The following is an 18,549-nucleotide window of genomic DNA, read 5'->3' on the forward strand; positions in this document are numbered from 1 at the left end:
GACTTAAGTTTATTCTGGAGTTACGGCTAGTAAATTTCTCGACCTTTTCATCCTTTTATTGTACTACTGCATTGCCGCAAATTAATTTGTTATCTTTGGGCGGTTTGTTTTAGAGACTGTCTACAGTGTGCTGTAATTGGTGTCTTTTGCGTTGGGTTTTTTCCCGTGGATTTAGTTTGTTTGGAGTATGCATATAATAGATTACCGTGTGCAGTGGTAATTTTGCTGGTTCTGGAAATAACATCGTGATGTCTAATAGTCTTGATCAAAAAGTCAAAAAGTTGTACGCTGCCAGGTCGAAGCGTGAAGCTGAATTGCATGCCATACATGAAGATATCCTTCATTAAATAAATAGTCAACGTAGGCGATTGAAAGTTGAATGCCTAGTAACAAAGTGCAACGAAGCCTTTATGACTGTCGTAGACAAAAATGAGGACCTGATTGCGTTTGCAGGAAAAACAGAGGATGCAAGTGCACTTGTTCCTTCATTAGAGTCTTACTTGGAAGCAATGACAACTAAGAACGACAAGATACTCACTTCTGCACAAAACTACATCAACTCTGCTGATGATAAACTGAGCGAGCTTCAGGAACCGATGGCTTCCATTCGTTCTAGAGTTCCCTCACTGATGGCCTCGTCAAAAACATCTAGTCAGCGTAAACATGATTACGTAATTGCTAAAATGAGGCGCGCAGAAATTGAAAAACAGAATGAGACAGTCATTCGCCTTGCTAAACAGAAAAAGCAAATGGAATCAGATGAACTGGAGGAAAACAAAAGGAAACGGTTGGCAGAGGCAACTCTGCAAGAATTTGAATTGCTGGACGCGGTTTCTAAAGGTAGCCAATCTGAAACAACTGCAAGTGCTAGGAGCTCAATGAGAAGTGAAAAGTCTGTCCAGGACTGGATCCACACCTCACATGCTTTAAGCTTAATGAGAAAACTGGTGAACCAGAGGCTACAAATGAACCTCCAGAATGCCATAGACAAAACAACAACGAAACAGTGGAAAATCACAACACTGAAATTTCTAGGCACTCTATTCTAAAAAATTGTCGGGGCAATTACATTTTAAGCAAGGATACCTTGCAGCAACTCGACCCTTATTAGATCCCACCTGGGAGCTTTTGGCTGCTGCTAATACACAGGCGTTGTACCAGGCGCACCTACGGGCGCAAATGAATCAGACAGTCCAACAAGGCAGGGCGCTTCCGAGCATAACTAACCAAGGAACCGCATATAATCACCCGCCTACTGTACACGCCCCAGGGGCTTCTTCACCACCCATTCACCAGCCCGTTTTACCAGAGCCGTTCTTACCGCAAGTAAACCAAAATAATTCGTCCGAGTTTTTTCCACACGCACCTTATCAAATCTCACAATCTAGGGGACCTGAAACATCAAGTCTGTCTGAGAACAATTCAGCCCAGCGTGTATGTCCCCGTCAACAAAATAATTTTGTTCCCCGAGCTCCAAACGTCACTTTTCCTCCTTTTCCGAAATCAAATAACACATCCCCCGCAATTAATGTTTCCTTGCACTCAAGCACCCCACCAAGTCTAAAAACTCAACAGCACAACTCCGAACCCGCTCATCCTAATGCCCTTCTCATTCCGAACCCAGTATTTGCACCTAACCTCACTGCTCCCATTCCACACGCCCCTTTGATCAATCAGCCTCCTGTCCACAACACTTCAAAATAATACAAACCAAGTACACAAAGTCGTACGTTCCGTTGCTCCTCCTGTCCCAAATATGCCTAATATCCCATTCGGCCAAAACTTTGTGCCAAATATGAGTCATTGGCGTTTTCCACAGCACAGACTCTCATTAGTCAACCAAGACATTACTACCGTGAATAAAGTACAGGCACATATCGCACCCTCAATTACTAATGTTCCACATAGAATATATCAGAATTCACCCCTTTGGATTGATATGCAATCACCATCTGGCACAAAACAGGAAAACCCATTCGCAACCACTAGTAATGTCTTACTTGGTCAAGCCACTCCAGTTTTCGGCCCGCATATCCTTATGTTGGACCCACTCCGTTTAGTTGGAGTGGTCCAAAGGTCTCTGCACCTGCCCCTCCAATACCGGACAATGCGTCATTGATTAGGGAATTGGCTGAAGCAATCACCAGCAAGAAAAATGACCTCTTGCCCGAAAGGAAACCTGCTCAGTATAATGGCGATCCATTACAGTGGCATGCGTGGTATGGTCAATTTAAAAGCGCGATTGACTCGCAGTCGCTCACTGATGACGTTAAATTGACATACCTTAAAACACTCGTCACCGGTAAAGCCAAGATTGCAATAGCCGAGTTTGCTTACTGTAGTTTAATGTACAAGGATGCACTAAGGACTTTAGAACGTAAATTTGGCCAGCCACAGAAAGTCGTAAGCGCACACTTGGATAAACTAAGCAATTTTCCGCCTCTTAAAATGCACAATAGTGATAACATCATTAACTATTCTGCAGCCATATCCAGCCTCGTTTGGGTTTTCAAGTAACTATCATACGATGCAATGCTGACTTGAAGAGTGCTTCCCTACTTAACCAAGCGGTACAGAAGTTACCAACAAACATGAAAGAGTCCTGGTCACACTTTACGGTTAAGAAGCACTGGGTTAAGCCTACCCTCATTGACTTTAAAGATTGGCTTAAAAAAAGGCTGAGGCCCATGATTTTATGAAACAAAGCGCAACCAAGGCAAAACATGAAGAGAACAGCACTTCAGTAACCAAGACCAAACAGTCTCAAAAGTTTTTGCATCAAATTCACAACAAAGGGAAACAAGGAATCAAATGCCATCTCCTTCCACTAACACTTAATCTCGCTGCATTGTATGCAAAGGTAACCACCGATTATGGGAGTGTCGAGTTTTCAAGGAAATGACTCCAACCCAGAGAGCTACGTTGGTGGCGGATAATAAAATCTGCTTTTCGTGCTTACGCGACAAGCACACATTCCGGCAGTGCACTCAACCAAGAAAGTGCCGAGCAGAAGGGTGTATTAGTTCGCATAACACACTATTGCATCGAGCAGATAGGGTTTTCTCAGCAAGGCAGTCAACAAATCCCATTACTATCCAGTCTTCCGGTCAAATGAAGGCAACTACTAGCCAACAGCCGTCTAATAAGACCACAACGATGTCATCAGTTACTGAGGTTAAGGGGCTCCTTCAGGTGACTGAAGTGCAGTTGTTCAATTCGTCCGGTTTAGATACCAAGGCTTTAGTTTTGTGTGATACCGCCTGCAGTAACTCTTGGGTGGCCGGTACTCTCGCAGATAGACTCGATTTGCACGGTAAAGCACTAACGCTAACTGTCAAGGGAATTAATAACGAAGAAGTAGTTGATACTAGAGTTGTTGAAGTTACTGTGAAACCAAGAGAACATCAGGATTTCGAACCATTAACCATCAACCCTTTCGTTCAGGAGAGTCTGAACGTCGACTCAGATATAATTAATGTACAGGGCCTGCAAGAGACTTACCCACACTTAGCAGTCCTTGATCCCGTGACATATTCCTATAAAGACATTGAGATGATACTCGGACAAGATGTCTATCAAGCCATCCGCGCTCTAGAAAACCTCTCTGCCGATGAGAAGCGTTCACCCGTTGCCGTACGCTTACCCATAGGTTGGGTCTTAAGCGGTCCGTTACCATCAAGTTCATGTTTAACCTCAACGTGCTTTAAAGTGAATATCGTTAGCAAGTCAAGTAAAGTCATGGTACGACATTGAATCATTCGGGGCAATCAAGTAGGTCGACTCAAGATCTGCAGCAGACGAAAGGGCTCACGTAATCCTTGAGAGTACCACCTAACAAAATGGCCTGAGATACTATGTGGGCAGCAGACAACATCACGCTCCCAAATAATTACTTGTGCAACTAAAATCTCTCGAAAAACGATTGGCCAAGGATGAAGACTTTAGAAAGAAAAAAAAATATACTAGTAACATCAAGGAAGACCTAAATCAGGGGTATGTAGTTGAGGTTTCGGACGCTCACAAGGTTGAGAGCCGGTACGATAAAGAGTGGTACCTACCCCAGCATCCGGTTTTAAACCCAAACAAACCGGGTAAGGTGCGAAGGGTACATCTTCTCCATCTCGGTGGGTTCAAGTTTACAAAGTTTGTAGGCAATGTGCAAAATCTGGTTGACCGAATTGATGGTTCTCCTCAATCTACTGAACCCAAGGTTATTATTTCATGTCAGAAGGATTCATCGCATGTGCTACGGCTAAAGTGGGATCACGCTAATGACACTTTAGTTGTGAGTAGGGGTACAAGCTGCGCTATCACAAAGTCACTCACGCAGCGCTTGGTCCTAAGTCTTGTCTCGGAAGTTTTTGACCCTATTGCTCTTGCCGCACCATTTACTGTTGGTTCTCGACTGCTCTTAAAAGACATCTGGCGTGTTACAGGACATTGGGATGATGAGCTCCCGCAAGACAAGGTTGAAAGATTTTTGGCTTGGAGTGCGGACTTACCAAAGCTTGAAAGCATCAAAATTTCTCGAAGTTATTTTACCGGACTCTTTGATAATGTAGAAATGCATATGTTCGGTGACAGCTCCCAGGATATTTTTAGTGCCGTCGCATTTCTTCGAGCCCGAGTAAAATCTTCTACGGGCAAGGTAGAAACAGAGATTGCGTTTGTTTTGGGTGAAGCGCGCGTGGCGCCAAAGAAAATAATGACTGTCCCAAAAAAATGCAAGCAGCTCTACTTGCCGCTCGGCTGAAGAACAAAATTATTCAGGCACTTATTGTCATTAAAAACATCAAACTTGGCGTCAACAAGCAGTCACTATAAAAGACACGGTATCTCTGGCTACATCTGTTAAAAAACAGATAACTCCCGTTCCTTCAATATTTCCGTTTGATAAGTTTAATTCTTATCAAAAGTACTTGCGCATCGACGCATACGTTTTCCGGCTTTTGCCGAAACATGCCAGCTACCGTAACCACAATGATAGCATTACTGACCCTACTGAACTTGACGAAGCCGAGCGTCATCTACAGTACTTGGTGCAAGAAGCTTTTGAAACCGAAAGAAAAGATCTTCTTGACAATAAATCTGTTAAACGGAGCAGCCGAATCGCTCCACATTCACAGTTGCTGAGTCCAAATGGGCCAATCCGTTCCTCCGGCCGCATCAAGCGGTTAATGGATGTTGGGTTTGACGTAAAGTACCCAATCATCTTAGATGCACGTAATCCGTTTGTAAAACTGTTCCTTGAACAAACTCACGTAAAGCATTATCATCAAGGCGGAACACTACACAGTACTCAAACTAAGATCATCTTTGCGTTCTATCGAAGCACACTGTAAGCAACCAATCATGTCTGACTTACCTAAGAAGAGACTTGCATAACCGTCTCCTCCCTTCACAAACACTGGCGTTGACTACTTTGGGCCGCTCTATGTTACTGTAGGGTGTACTACTGAGAAAAGGTGGGTCTTCCTCTTCACCTTTCTCACTACTCGCGCTGTTCATGTCGAGATAGTTACATCCATGGACACCAGTTCTTGTGTTATGGGAGTTCAGCGGTTTGTGTCACGTAGGGGTACACCTGCCATGATTTGGTCGGTCATTGGCACTAACTTTATTGGAGAGGAGAAAACTCCAAGTATTGAAAAGTGGAACGTTGTCAACATTGCAGCTGAGCTCGCTCACAGAGGTAAAAAGTAGAGGTTCAATCCACCCAGCGCACTACATCAGGGTGGTATATGAGAGAAGTTGGTACGCAGCTTCAAGCGCGTGTTGTATTCTATTCTTGGTACGCGTCGCCTCACGGATGAGGTGCTGCATACTACCTTTTGTCTCGTGGAGAATGCTCTCAATTCGCGTCCTTTAACACCCGTAATCGCTGATCCGTGCGATTTAAACGCTATAACGCCTAACCACTCTCTTTAAGAATACTCTACCGGTATTCCGTTTGTTGTCGGCATTTGACCATAATGAATTTGACCATCGTAAACGTTACGCCCGTGCGCAGTCATACGCTAATGCGATCTGGTTCCGTTGGATCAGAGAGTACGTCACCGACCTGAACCGCCGCTCTAAGTGGCAGCCGCCTGCCGAGCAACATCTTCAGACCGGTGAATTGGTTTGGATAGTTGAGGAAACCCACCCTAGGGGTTACTAACCAACCGCTCGGGTTGTGGAACTCCGTTACGGCTCCGATAGCGTCGCGCGCTCTGCCGTTTTACGTACGTCAACCGGTTCACTCGTCCGGCCGCTTGTAAAACTTGTACCAGTTTTCCTGAAATCATCTTCCGGGCCGGAGGATGTTACGTAGTAAATGAACGAATTTTAGTCAATCAGAATCGAGTATTTCTAAACTTTAAAATGAGAATGAAATACGTTCTAATATACGTAGAAATTTCAGAAAAAGTTCACTTAACCTAATTTTAAATAAAAAAATATAACCACGATATGTATCAATTAAGCTGGTTTTCGGCTCAAAATTTTTAGATTTTCTAGAAAATTGCTGACTATGAACTGATTTTGACGTCAATAACATCAGACAAAAAAACAGTAAAAGAGCATCGAAAAACTTTGCCGTCTAAGTTTCACAAGTTGCATTGTACATTTTACAGTTTGTACGTTGTTTTCAGAACACGTCTTTATGCCTATACGTTGCTAAGATTATTGAGTGATTTGGAGCTTATATATGTTGATTGAATCAACTTTCGAAAGAGTGTGGTTTTACACCTTTAATACTAACTAATATCGGGAGAAGTGCTCTCAAACACTCAAACAAACGGCGAGCGTTTGACTTAGGTAGTAGTTATAGGGCTTAGGGGTAATAGCATTAGGAGAGGAGTGAACAGAGTAGTGGGCCAAGAGATGGGGCTAATGGTTGGGAGCGCGGGGCGAGAGGGGGTCCAAATTTGCAGGTGGAGGAGGGTGGACGAGAGGGGGAGTGCTCGGTTGAGACTGGGTGGGGGAGCGTGACTGGAGGGGGTGTGACTGCGCGGGTCTTACACTCTTAAGATTAAAAATCAGCTTACACCATGAAACTGTCTCTGCAAAACAGTTTTGTTGAATAACAAACTAAGAAACTAGTAAGACTCTATAAGAGCTGCTCAGCTACTTAGTAACATCCGGGCTTAAATTGTTTTTCTACAAGTACAAAAAGTCAAAAGGTTGACAAAAAAGTGGTCAGGCGAAAAACTGACTAATAAAGACCACGGGACTAATACAGTTCCTACCAACTGCGTTTGAGAGCAATTAAACAAGAGTCAACGTTCTAAAACAGAGGTCAATTTTCGAAAAAAAAATAAGCCAAAATTCAAGTATAGAACAAACTTGCTAGAGCTAAAACCGTAGTTGGCAGATTGCTGCAATAACTTCGAAATAAAATAGAGTGCAGTACAATAACGAAACAGTTACAGATACAAGTTGAAACAGTTATCGACGCCGCGCAAAAAGCTATGAAAAAACGTTCAACGATGAATTGTTACAGCCTGTCAAAAATCAATCCTCAGAAGATTTTTATTAGGGAGCTTTATTTAAAAAATGCGTTCCTTTCACCCTAATTCAAATTAAACTTCTAAAAGAGCTAAGTCATTCTATTGAGTGAGATGAGTCGGGTATGATTAAAATCTAATCTAATCAGTTTGATCTAAAAACATTTGCTAGAGAGTGAGAAAAGACGTCACGCGCACAAACACCGTTAACGAGAGGACGAAGTCATTGAGAAAAATTGACTTTTCAGCTTTCCTGTGTGCACAAATGTCAAATGTGAAGAGTGCCAGATGACGAAGCAAAAGGCATAGCAGAAAAGAGCTGCCACAATTCAAAAAACTTCCCTCGAAAAAATCTTAAATTAGAACTAGAAGGGACTTTCAAAAGGTTTGAAAAAACCATTTAGAAAAAAAATCCGATAAACAAAAAAATAAAATCAAATAGCCGCATGAGAACGAAAAACCACTAGCAAGAAAGCGAATTCTCACTACTTTAAAATCCCCGCAAAAACACTTGCTTTTTTGCGCCCTTCAATAATCAAGAAAAGGTCTGAACAGACATTAAAAAACATAGCCCGAAGAATTTCGGAAACGACTGGCAGTAGAAACTTGATCACACTAATTGGCTATCTGAACCTTTTACATAATTACACCATTCATTTTTAAACAACAATAGGAACATGAGCAACTAGCGTCTCAAAGGACTAGTTATAGCATTCGTGCAGAATGTGCTGAGGGTAGGGGTTGGGAGGGCGCTGATGTATGGGGGGCAATCAAGTTGGGGTTACACTTTTAAAAATATCCGTTGACACCGAAAATTTACCTTTCCATAACAGCTTCGGGGAATTACATACTTCAAATTTATTAAATAGAAGGCTATAAGAACCCCGAATTCATTCCGAGCGCTACCATTTTATCCTGTTTTTGCGAACATAAAGTCAAAACAGACGAAAAATTGGTCAAGCAAAAAAATCGCATAAGGACCACAGGATTATATAATCGCTACCAAATTCGTTTGAGCGCAATTAAAAAATACTGACAAAAAACGTTGCGTTGCGATTAGTTTTCATTCACCACACACTCCAAAATTAACAGAAAAACCAATAAAAAAGCTTTTGAGAATGGGAAATGAAATGAAGCACGAAGTCAAAAAAATAATGTTCTCTACAATATTCGGGAACAAAGTTATCCATAAAATGCTTGAACGCTACGTCTTAACCATTAATGAGAAAAATTATTAATTCCTCTGCTGAAGCATTTACCCAGCCAACAACTGGCAGAAACACTAAACAGCAAAAAACGCAAAGAACAAAAAGCCTGGAAAAATATTGAACATGTTTTGCTTATTTCAGTGAACAGCATTTGAAAGCACCTTTTTAGATACAAGCTATAAAAACTTCAAATAAGGATTGAACCAGAAAAACTATAAAGCGAAAAGCAAAAAAGAAAAATGCAAAGAAATCGGCCACAAATTGCTTAAAATTACTCAATTATGTAAATTAAAGTCAACTAATTTGAAAGGCAGCCATTTAAAACCGATTTCAAAATGCCGCATGTGGACAAATAAATGGCTTGCTTGGCGAAAATTTTTTAACACCTGTTTTCTCCCTCCCTCTCAAAAATGCGCTACTAACAGAAAATCCCTTTCTTTGCAGCAATTTGACCTAAACACTGTTTTGAATTCCACTTCCTGTTTCAATTACACTCCAAAAACTCAACGGTTGAAAACAGCCGGAAAAACTCTAGAAACGACTCGAAGAGCCCTCTCTGCCAAAAAACATAACCCCATCAAACAACTAATATATACTGAAACGATTAATTCGAAGTTATAAAATATTTGAATTCAATTCAAGGTAAAAAAGCTCTTAAGATCGAAAAATTAACGGATTTTACTATAAATAAGGGCACACAAAGCCAAAGAGAAGTTCCTGCGAACAAATAAGACTAAAATGCTCGGAAAGAAACTTGGAAAGTCACAATAGGCCGAGAAAAATGTCTCATTGTTGTTAAACGAAAAGCTGCACAATTTGCGTACATAACTGGCAAATTACTTAAAAAAAAACCAGCCGCAATAGCTTCGCATATATCTGCAGCCTCAAAAAGAAAAAAGAAACAGACAAAAATAATTTTTATTTTATTAAATGCTGAGATTCTATATTTTGATTGAGTGTCTGCTCAACTGATTGCTGCTTTAATTGACTGCTCTCGAACAACCTTCAATTAGAGTGAGACACAATCACTTGACATTGAAGTCCACAATCACATATCCTTAAAATAAAGAAAAGATAATTTGAGAGTGAAGAACTCATGCTTGAGAGTGAGTTAAGTCACGTTTGAGAGTGAGGTAAGTCACGCAAATGAACAAAAAATCTCTCCGCTAAGAGTGAAAAAATACGTCTATGGTCTTAACAAAAATTTTGACAAAAAATGAAGCGAAGGCCAATAATAGCCCCAGATGTAGCATTGCGGCTATAAAAAAGTTTAAAATTTCTTGATTTTTCGTCATACTTCAAGTTTTTTTACCAACTAAACGGTCTTCACTTTGTAACTGAACACTCCATAAGTTTTAGTCTTCATTCATAATCAAACCTCTAAACCAAAAATTTTTTTAAAAAGCTGCATATGAACAAAAAAATTGGCTTGCTTAGATATAAACAATATACACAATATATTGCCCCTCTTCCACAATATACGTAGAAAATTCAGAAAAAATTCACTTAACCTAATTTTAATTAAACATAACCACGATATGTATCAATTAAGCTGGTTTTCGGCTCAATATTTTTAGATTTTCTAGAAAATTGCTGACTGAATATGAACTGATTTTGACGTCAATAACATCAGAAAAAAAACCAGTAAAGAGCATCGAAAAACTTTGCCGTCTAAGTTTCACAAGTTGCATTGTACGTTTTACAGTTTGTACGTTGTTTTCAGAACACGTCTTAATGCTTATACGTTGCTAAGATTACTGAGTGATTTGAAGCTTATATATAATGATTGAATCAACTTTCGAAAGAGTGTGGTTTTACACCTTTAATACTAACTAATATCGGCAGAAGTGCTCTCAAACACTCAAGCGAACGCCGAGCGTTTGACTTAGGTAGTAGTTATAGGGCTTAGGGATAGTAGCATTAGGAGTGGAGTGAACAGAGTAGTGGGCCAAGAGATGGGGCTAATGGTTGGGAGCGCGGGGCGAGAGGGGGTCCAAATTTGCAGGTGGAGAAGGGTGGACGAGAGGTGGAGTGCTCGGTTGAGACTGGGTGGGGGAGCGTGACTGGAGGGGGTGTGACTGCGCGGGTCTTACACACTTAAGATTAAAAATCACCTTACACCATGAAACTGTCTCTGCAAAACAGTTTTGTTGAATAACAAACTAAGAAACTAGTAAGACTCTATGAGAGCTGCTCAGCTACTTAGTAACATCCGGGCTTATATTGTTTTTCTACAAGTACAAAAAGTCAAAAGGTTGACAAAAAAGTGGTCAGGCAAAAAACTGACTAATAAAGACCACGCGACTAATATAGTTCCTACCAACTGCGTTTGAGAGCAATTAAACAGGAGTCAACGTTCTAAAACAGACGTCAATTTTCGAAAAAATAAGCCAAAGTTCAAGTATAGAACAAACTTGCTAGAGCTAAAACCGTAGTTGGCAGATTGCTGCAATAACTGCGAAATAAAATAGATTGCAGTACAATAATGAAACAGTTACAGATACAAGTTGAAACAGTTATCGACGCCGCTCAAAAAGCTATGAAAAAACGTTCAACGATGAATTGTTACAGCCTGTCAAAATTCAATCCTCAGAAGATTTTTTATTAGGGAGCTTTATTGAAAAATGCGTTCCTTTCACCCTAATTCAAATTAAACTTCTAAAAGAGCTAAGTCATTCTATTGAGTGAGGTGAGTCGGGTATGATTAAAATCTAATCTAATCAGTTTGATCTAAAAACATTTGCTAGAGAGTGAGAAAAGACGTCACGCGCACAAACGCCGTTAACGAGAGGACGAAGTCATTGAGAAAAATTGACTTTTCAGCTTTGCTGTGTGCATAAATGTCAAATGTGAAGAGTGCCAGATGACGAAGCAAAAGGCATAGCAGAAAAGAGCTGCCACAATTCAAAAAACTTCCCTCGAAAAAATCTTAAATTAGAACTAGAAGGGACTATCAAAAAGGTTTGAAAAACCATTTAGAAAAAAAATCCGATAAACAAAAAAATAAAATCAAATAGCCGCATGAGAACGAAAAACCACCAGCAAGAAAGCGAATTCTCACTACTTTAAAATCCTCGCAAAATCACTTGCTTTTTTGCTCCCTTCAATAATCAAGAAAAGGTCTGAATAGACATTAAAAAACATAGCCCGAAGAATTTCGGAAACGACTGGCAGTAGAAACTTGACCACACTAATTGGCTATATGAACCTTTTACATAATTACACCATTCATTTTTAAACAACAATAGGAACATGAGCAACTAGCGTCTCAAAGGACTAGTTATAGCATTCGTGCAGAATGTGCTGAGGGTAGGGGTTGGGAGGGCGCTGATGTATGGCGGGGAATCAAGTTGGGGTTACACTTTTAAAAATAGCCGTTGACAACGAACATTTACCTTTCCATAACAGCTTCGGGGAATTACATACTTCAAATTTATTAAATAGAAGGCTATAAGAACCCCGAATTCATTCCGAGCGCTACCATTTTATCCTGTTTTTGCGAACATAAAGTCAATACAGACGAAAAATTGGTCAAGCAAAAAAATCGCATAAGGACCACAGGACTATATAATCGCTACAAAATTCGTTTCAGCGCAATTAAAAAACACTGACAAAAAACGTTGCGTTGCGATTAGTTTTCATTCACCACACGCTCCAAAATTAACAGAAAAACCAATAAAAAAGCTTTTGAGAATGGGAAATGAAATGAAGCACGAAGTCAAAAAAATAATGTTCTCTACAATATTCGGGAACAAAGTTATCCATAAAACGCTTGAACGCTACGTCTTAACCATTAATGAGAAAAAATTATTAATTCCTCTGCTGAAGCATTTACCCAGCCAACAACTAGCAGAAACACCAAACAGCAAAAAACGCAAAGAACAAAAAGCTTGGAAAAATATTGAACATGTTTTGCTTATTTCAGTGAACAGCATTTGAAAGCACCTTTTTAGATACAAGCTATAAAAACTTCAAATAAGGATTGAACCAGAAAAACTATAAAGCGAAAAGCAAAAAAAAATGCAAAGAAATCGGCCACAAATTGCTTAAAATTACTCAATTATGTAAATTAAAGTCAACTAATTTGAAAGGCAACCATTTAAAACCGATTTCAAAATGCCGCATGTGAACAAAAAATGGTTTGCTTGGCGAAAATTTTTTAACACCTACTTTTCTCCCTCTCTCCCAAAAATGCGCTACTAACAGAAAATCCCTTTCTTTTCAGCAATTTGACATAAACACTGTTTTGAATTCCACTTCCTGTTTCAATTACACTCCAAAAACTCAACGATTGAAAACAGCCGGAAAAACTCTATAAACGACTCGAAGAGCCCTCTCTGCCAAAAAACATAACCACATCAAACAAGGAATATATACTGAAACGATTAATGCGAGGTTTTAAAATATTTGAATTCAATTCAAGGTAATAAAGCTCTTAAGATAGAAAAATTAACGGATTTTACTATAATTCAAGGGCACACAAAGCCAAAGAGAAGTTCCTGCGAACAAATAAGACTAAAACGCTCGGAAAGAAACTTGGAAAGTCAATATAGGCCGAGAAAAATGTCTAACATAGTTGTTAAACGAAAAGCTGCACAATTTGCGTACATAACTGGCAAATTACAAAAAAAAACCAGCCGCAATAGCTTCGCATATATCTGCAGCCTCAAAAAGATAAAAGAAACAGACAAAAAGAATTTTTATTTTATTAAATGCTGAGATTCTATATTTTGATTGAGTGTCTGCTCAACTGATTGCTGCTTTAATTAGCTGCTTTCTAATAACCTTCAATTAGAGTGAGACACAATCACTTGACATTGAAGCCCACAATCACATATCCCTAAAATAAAGAAAAGATAATTTGAGAGTGAAGAACTCATGCTTGAGAGTGAGTTAAGTCACGTTTGAGAGTGAGGTAAGTCACGCAAATGAACAAAAAAATGTCTCCGCTAAGAGTGAAAAAATAAGTCTATGATCTTAACAAAAATTTTGACAAAAAATCAAGCGAACGCCAATAATAGCCCCAGATGTAGCATTGCGGCTATAAAAAAGTTTAAAATTTCTCGATTTTTGTCATACTTCAAGTTTTTTTTACCAACTAAACGGTCTTCACTTTGTAACTGAACGATCCATAAGTTTTAGTCTTCATTCATAATCAAACCTCTAAACCAAAAATTTTTTTTTAAAAAGCTGCATATGAACAAAAAAATTGGCTTGCTTAGATATAAACAATATACACAATATATTGGCTTGCTTCCACAATATACGTAGAAATTTCAGAAAAAGTTCACTTAACCTAATTTTAAGTAAATATAACCACGATATGTATCGATTAAGCTGGTTTTCGGCTCAAAATTTTTAGATTTTCTAGAAAATTGCTGACTGAATATGAACTGATTTTGACGTCAATAACATCACACAAAAAACCACTAAAAGAGCATCGAAAAACTTTGCCGTCTAAGTTTCACAAGTTGCATTGTACGTTTTACAGTTTGTACGTTGTTTTCAGAACACGTCTTTATGCTTATACGTTGCTAAGATTATTGAGTGATTTGGAGCTTATATATGTTGATTGAATCAACTTTCGAAAGAGTGTGGTTTTACACCTTTAATACTAACTAATATCGGGAGAAGTGCTCTCAAACACTCAAACGAACGGCGAGCGTTTGACTTAGGTAGTAGTTATAGGGCTTAGGGGTAATAGCATTAGGAGAGGAGTGAACAGAGTAGTGGGCCAAGAGATGGGGCTAATGGTTGGGAGCGCGGGGCGAGAGGGGGTCCAAATTTGCAGGTGCAGGAGGGTGGACGAGAGGGGGAGTGCTCGGTTGAGACGGTGGGGGAGCGTGACTGGAGGGCGTGTGACTGCGCGGGTCTTACACTCTTAAGATTAAAAATCACCTTACACCATGAAACTGTCTCTGCAAAACAGTTTTGTTGAATAACAAACTAAGAAACTAGTAAGACTCTATAAGAGCTGCTCAGCTACTTAGTAACATCCGGGCTTAAATTGTTTTTCTACAAGTACAAAAAGTCAAAAGGTTGACAAAAAAGTGGTCAGGCAAACAACTGACTAAAAAAGACCACGGGACTAATATAGTTCCTGCCAACTGCGTTTGAGAGCAATTAAACAGGAGTCAACGTTCTAAAACAGACGTCAATTTTCGAAAAAATAAGCCAAAGTTCAAGTATAGAACAAACTTGCTAGAGCTAAAACCGTAGTTGGCAGATTATTGCAATAACTGCGAACTAAAAATGAGTGCAGTACAATAACGAAACAGTTACAGATACAAGTTGAAACAGTTATCGACGCCGCTCAAAAAGCTATGAAAAAACGTTCAACGATGAATTGTTACAGCCTGTCAAAATCTTCAATCCTCAGAAGATTTTTTATTAGGGAGCTTTATTAAAAAAATGCGTTCCTTTCACCCTAATTCAAATTAAACTTCTAAAAGAGCTAAGTCATTCTATTGTGTGAGTTGAGTCGGGTATGATTAAAATCTAATCTAATCAGTTTGATCTACAAACATTTGCTAGAGAGTGAGAAAAGACGTCACGCGCACAAACGCCGTTAACGAGAGGACGAAGTCATTGAGAAAAATTGACTTTTCAGCGTTCCTGTGTGCACAAATGTCAAATGTGAAGAGTGCCAGATGACGAAGCAAAAGGCATAGCAGAAAAGAGCTGCCACAATTCAAAAATCTTCCCTCGAAAAACTCTTAAATTAGAACTAGAAGGGACTATCAAAAGGTTTGAAAAACCATTTGGAAAAAAAATCCGATAATTAAAAAAATAAAATCAAATAGCCGCATGAGAACGAAAAACCACTAGCAAGAAAGTGAATTCTCACTACTTTAAAATCCCCGCAAAAACACTTGCTTTTTGGCTCCCTTAAATAATCAAGAAAAGGTCTGAACAGACATTAAAAAACATAGCCCGAAGAATTTCGGATACGACTGGCACTTGAAACTTGACCACACTAATTGGCTATATGAACCTTTTACCTAATTACACCATTCATTTTTATACAAAAATAGGAACATGAGCAACTAGCGTCTCAAAGGACTAGCTATAGCATTCGTGCAGAATGTGCTGAGGGTGGGGGTTGGGAGGGTGCTGATGTATGGGGGGAATCAAGTTGGGGTTACACTTTTAAAAATAGCCGTTGACACCAAAAATTTACCTTTCCATAACAGTTTCGGGGAATTACATACTTCAAATTTATTAAATAGAAGGCTATAGGAACCCCGAATTCATTCCGAGCGCTACCATTTTATCCTGTTTTTGCAAACAAAGTCAAAACAGACGAAAAATTGGTCAAGCAAAAAATCGCGTAAGGACCACAGCAATTAAAAAATACTGACAAAAAACGTTGCGTTGCGATTAGTTTTCATTCACCAGACGCTCCAAAATTAACAGAAAACCAATAAAAAAGCTTTTGAGAATGGGAAATGAAATGAAGCACGAATTCAAAAAAATAATGTTCTCTACAATCTTCTGGAACAAAGTTATCCATAAAATGCTTGAACGCTACGTCTTAACCATTAATGAGAAAAATTATTAATTCCTCTGCTGAAGCATTTACCCAGCCAACAACTGGCAGAAACACTAAACAGCAAAAGACGCAAAGAACAAAAAGCCTGGAAAAATATTGAACATGTTTTGCTTATTTCAGTGAACAGCATTTGAAAGCACCTTTTTAGATACAAGCTATAAAAACTTCAAATAAGGATTGAACCAGAAAAACTATAAAGCGAAAAGCAAAAAAGAAAAATGCAAAGAAATCGGCCACAAATTGCCTAAAATTACTCAATTATGTAAATTAAAGTCAACTAATTTGAAAGGCAACCATTTAAAACCGATTTCAAAATGCCGCATGTGGACAAAAAAATGGCTTGCTTGGCGAAAATTTTTTAACACCTGTTTTCTCCCTCCCTCTCAAAAATGCGCTACTAACAGAAAATCCCTTTCTTTGCAGCAATTTGACCTAAACACTGTTTTGAATTCCACTTCCTGTTTCAATTACACTCCAAAAACTCAACGGTTGAAAACAGCCGGAAAAACTCTAGAAACGACTCGAAGAGCCCTCTCTGCCAAAAAACATAACCCCATCAAACAACGAATATATACTGAAACGATTAATGCGAGGTTATAAAATATTTGAATTCAATTCAAGGTAAAAAAGCTCTTAAGATCGAAAAATTAACGGATTTACTATAATTCTAGGGCACACAAAGCCAAAGAGAAGTTCCTGCGAACAAATAAGACTAAAATGCTCGGAAAGAAACTTGGAAAGTCACAAAAGGCCGAGAAAAATGTCTAACATTGTTGTTAAACGAAAAGCTGCACAATTTGCGTACATAACTGGCAAATTACTTAAAAAAACCAGCCGCAATAGCTTCGCATATATCTGCAGCCTCAAAAAGATAAAAGAAACAGCCAAAAAGAACTTTTATTTTATTAAATGCTGAGATTCCATATTTTGATTGAGTGTCTGCTCAACTGATTGCTGCTTTAATTAGCTGCTCTCGAATAACCTTCAATTAGAGTGAGACACAATCACTTGACATTGAAGCCCACAATCACATATCCCTAAAATAAAGAAAAGATAATTTGAGAGTTAAGAACTCATGCTTGAGAGTGAGTTAAGTCACGTTTGAGAGTGAGGTAAGTCACGCAAATGAACAAAAGCTTTCCGCTAAGAGTGAAAAAATACGTCTATGGTCTTAACAAAAATTTTGACAAAAAATCAAGCGAAGGCCAATAATAGCCCCAGATGTAGCATTGCGGCTATAAAAAATCTTAAAATTTCTCAATTTTTCGTCATACTTCAAGTTTTTTTTTACCAACTAGACGGTCTTCACTTTGTAACTGAACACTCCATAAGTTTTAGTCTTCATTCATAATCAAACCTCTAAACCAAAAAATTTTTTTAAAAAGCTGCATATGAACAAAAAAATTGGCTTGCTTAGATATAAACAATATACACAATATATTGGCTTGCTTCCACAATATACGTAGAAATTTCAGAAAAAGTTCACTTAACCTAAATTTAATTAAACATAACCACGATATGTATCAATTAAGCTGGTTTTCGGCTCACAATTTTTAGATTTTCTAGAAAATTTCTGACTGAATATGAACTGATTTTGACGTCAATAACATCAGACAAAAAACCAGTAAAAGAGCATCGAAAAACTTTGCCGTCTAAGTTTCACAAGTTGCATTGTACGTTTTACAGTTTGTACGTTGTTTCCAGAACACGTCTTATTTACGTGGCTAAGATTATTGAGTGATTTGAAGCTTATATATGTTGATTGAATCAACTTTCGTAAGAGTGTGGTTTTACACCTTTAATACTAACTAATATCGGGAGAAGTGCTCTCAAACACTCAAACGAACGGCGAGCGTTTGACTTAGGTAGTAGTTATAGGGCTTAGGGGTAATAGCATTAGGAGAGGAGTGAACAGAGTAGTGGGCCAAGAGATGGGGCTAATGGTTGGGAGCGCGGGGCGAGAGGGGATCCAAATTTGCAGGTGCAGGAGGGTGGACGAGAGGGGGAGTGCTCGGTTGAGACGGTGGGGGAGCGTGACTGGAGGGCGTGTGACTGCGCGGGTCTTACACTCTTAAGATTAAAAATCACCTTACACCATGAAACTGTCTCTGCAAAACAGTTTTGTTGAATAACAAACTAAGAAACTAGTAAGACTCTATAAGAGCTGCTCAGCTACTTAGTAACATCCGGGCTTAAATTGTTTTTCTACAAGTACAAAAAGTCAAAAGGTTGACAAAAAAATGGTCAGGCGAAAAACTGACTAATAAAGACCACGGGACTAATATAGTTCCTACCAACTGCG

General features: G+C 39.0%; 1 protein-coding gene across 1 annotated transcript in view; it reads right to left on the bottom strand.

Annotated features, from left to right (window-relative positions):
- The window catches only part of LOC142345736 (uncharacterized), a 160,978-nt gene that overhangs the window by 116,992 nt on the left and 25,437 nt on the right, over positions 1–18,549 (bottom strand). The gene's annotated exons all lie outside the window — the stretch shown is intronic.

This window comes from Convolutriloba macropyga, chromosome 9 (genome assembly GCF_964194025.1).
Source record: "Convolutriloba macropyga chromosome 9, txConMacr16.3, whole genome shotgun sequence".
NCBI lineage: Eukaryota > Metazoa > Xenacoelomorpha > Acoela > Convolutidae > Convolutriloba > Convolutriloba macropyga.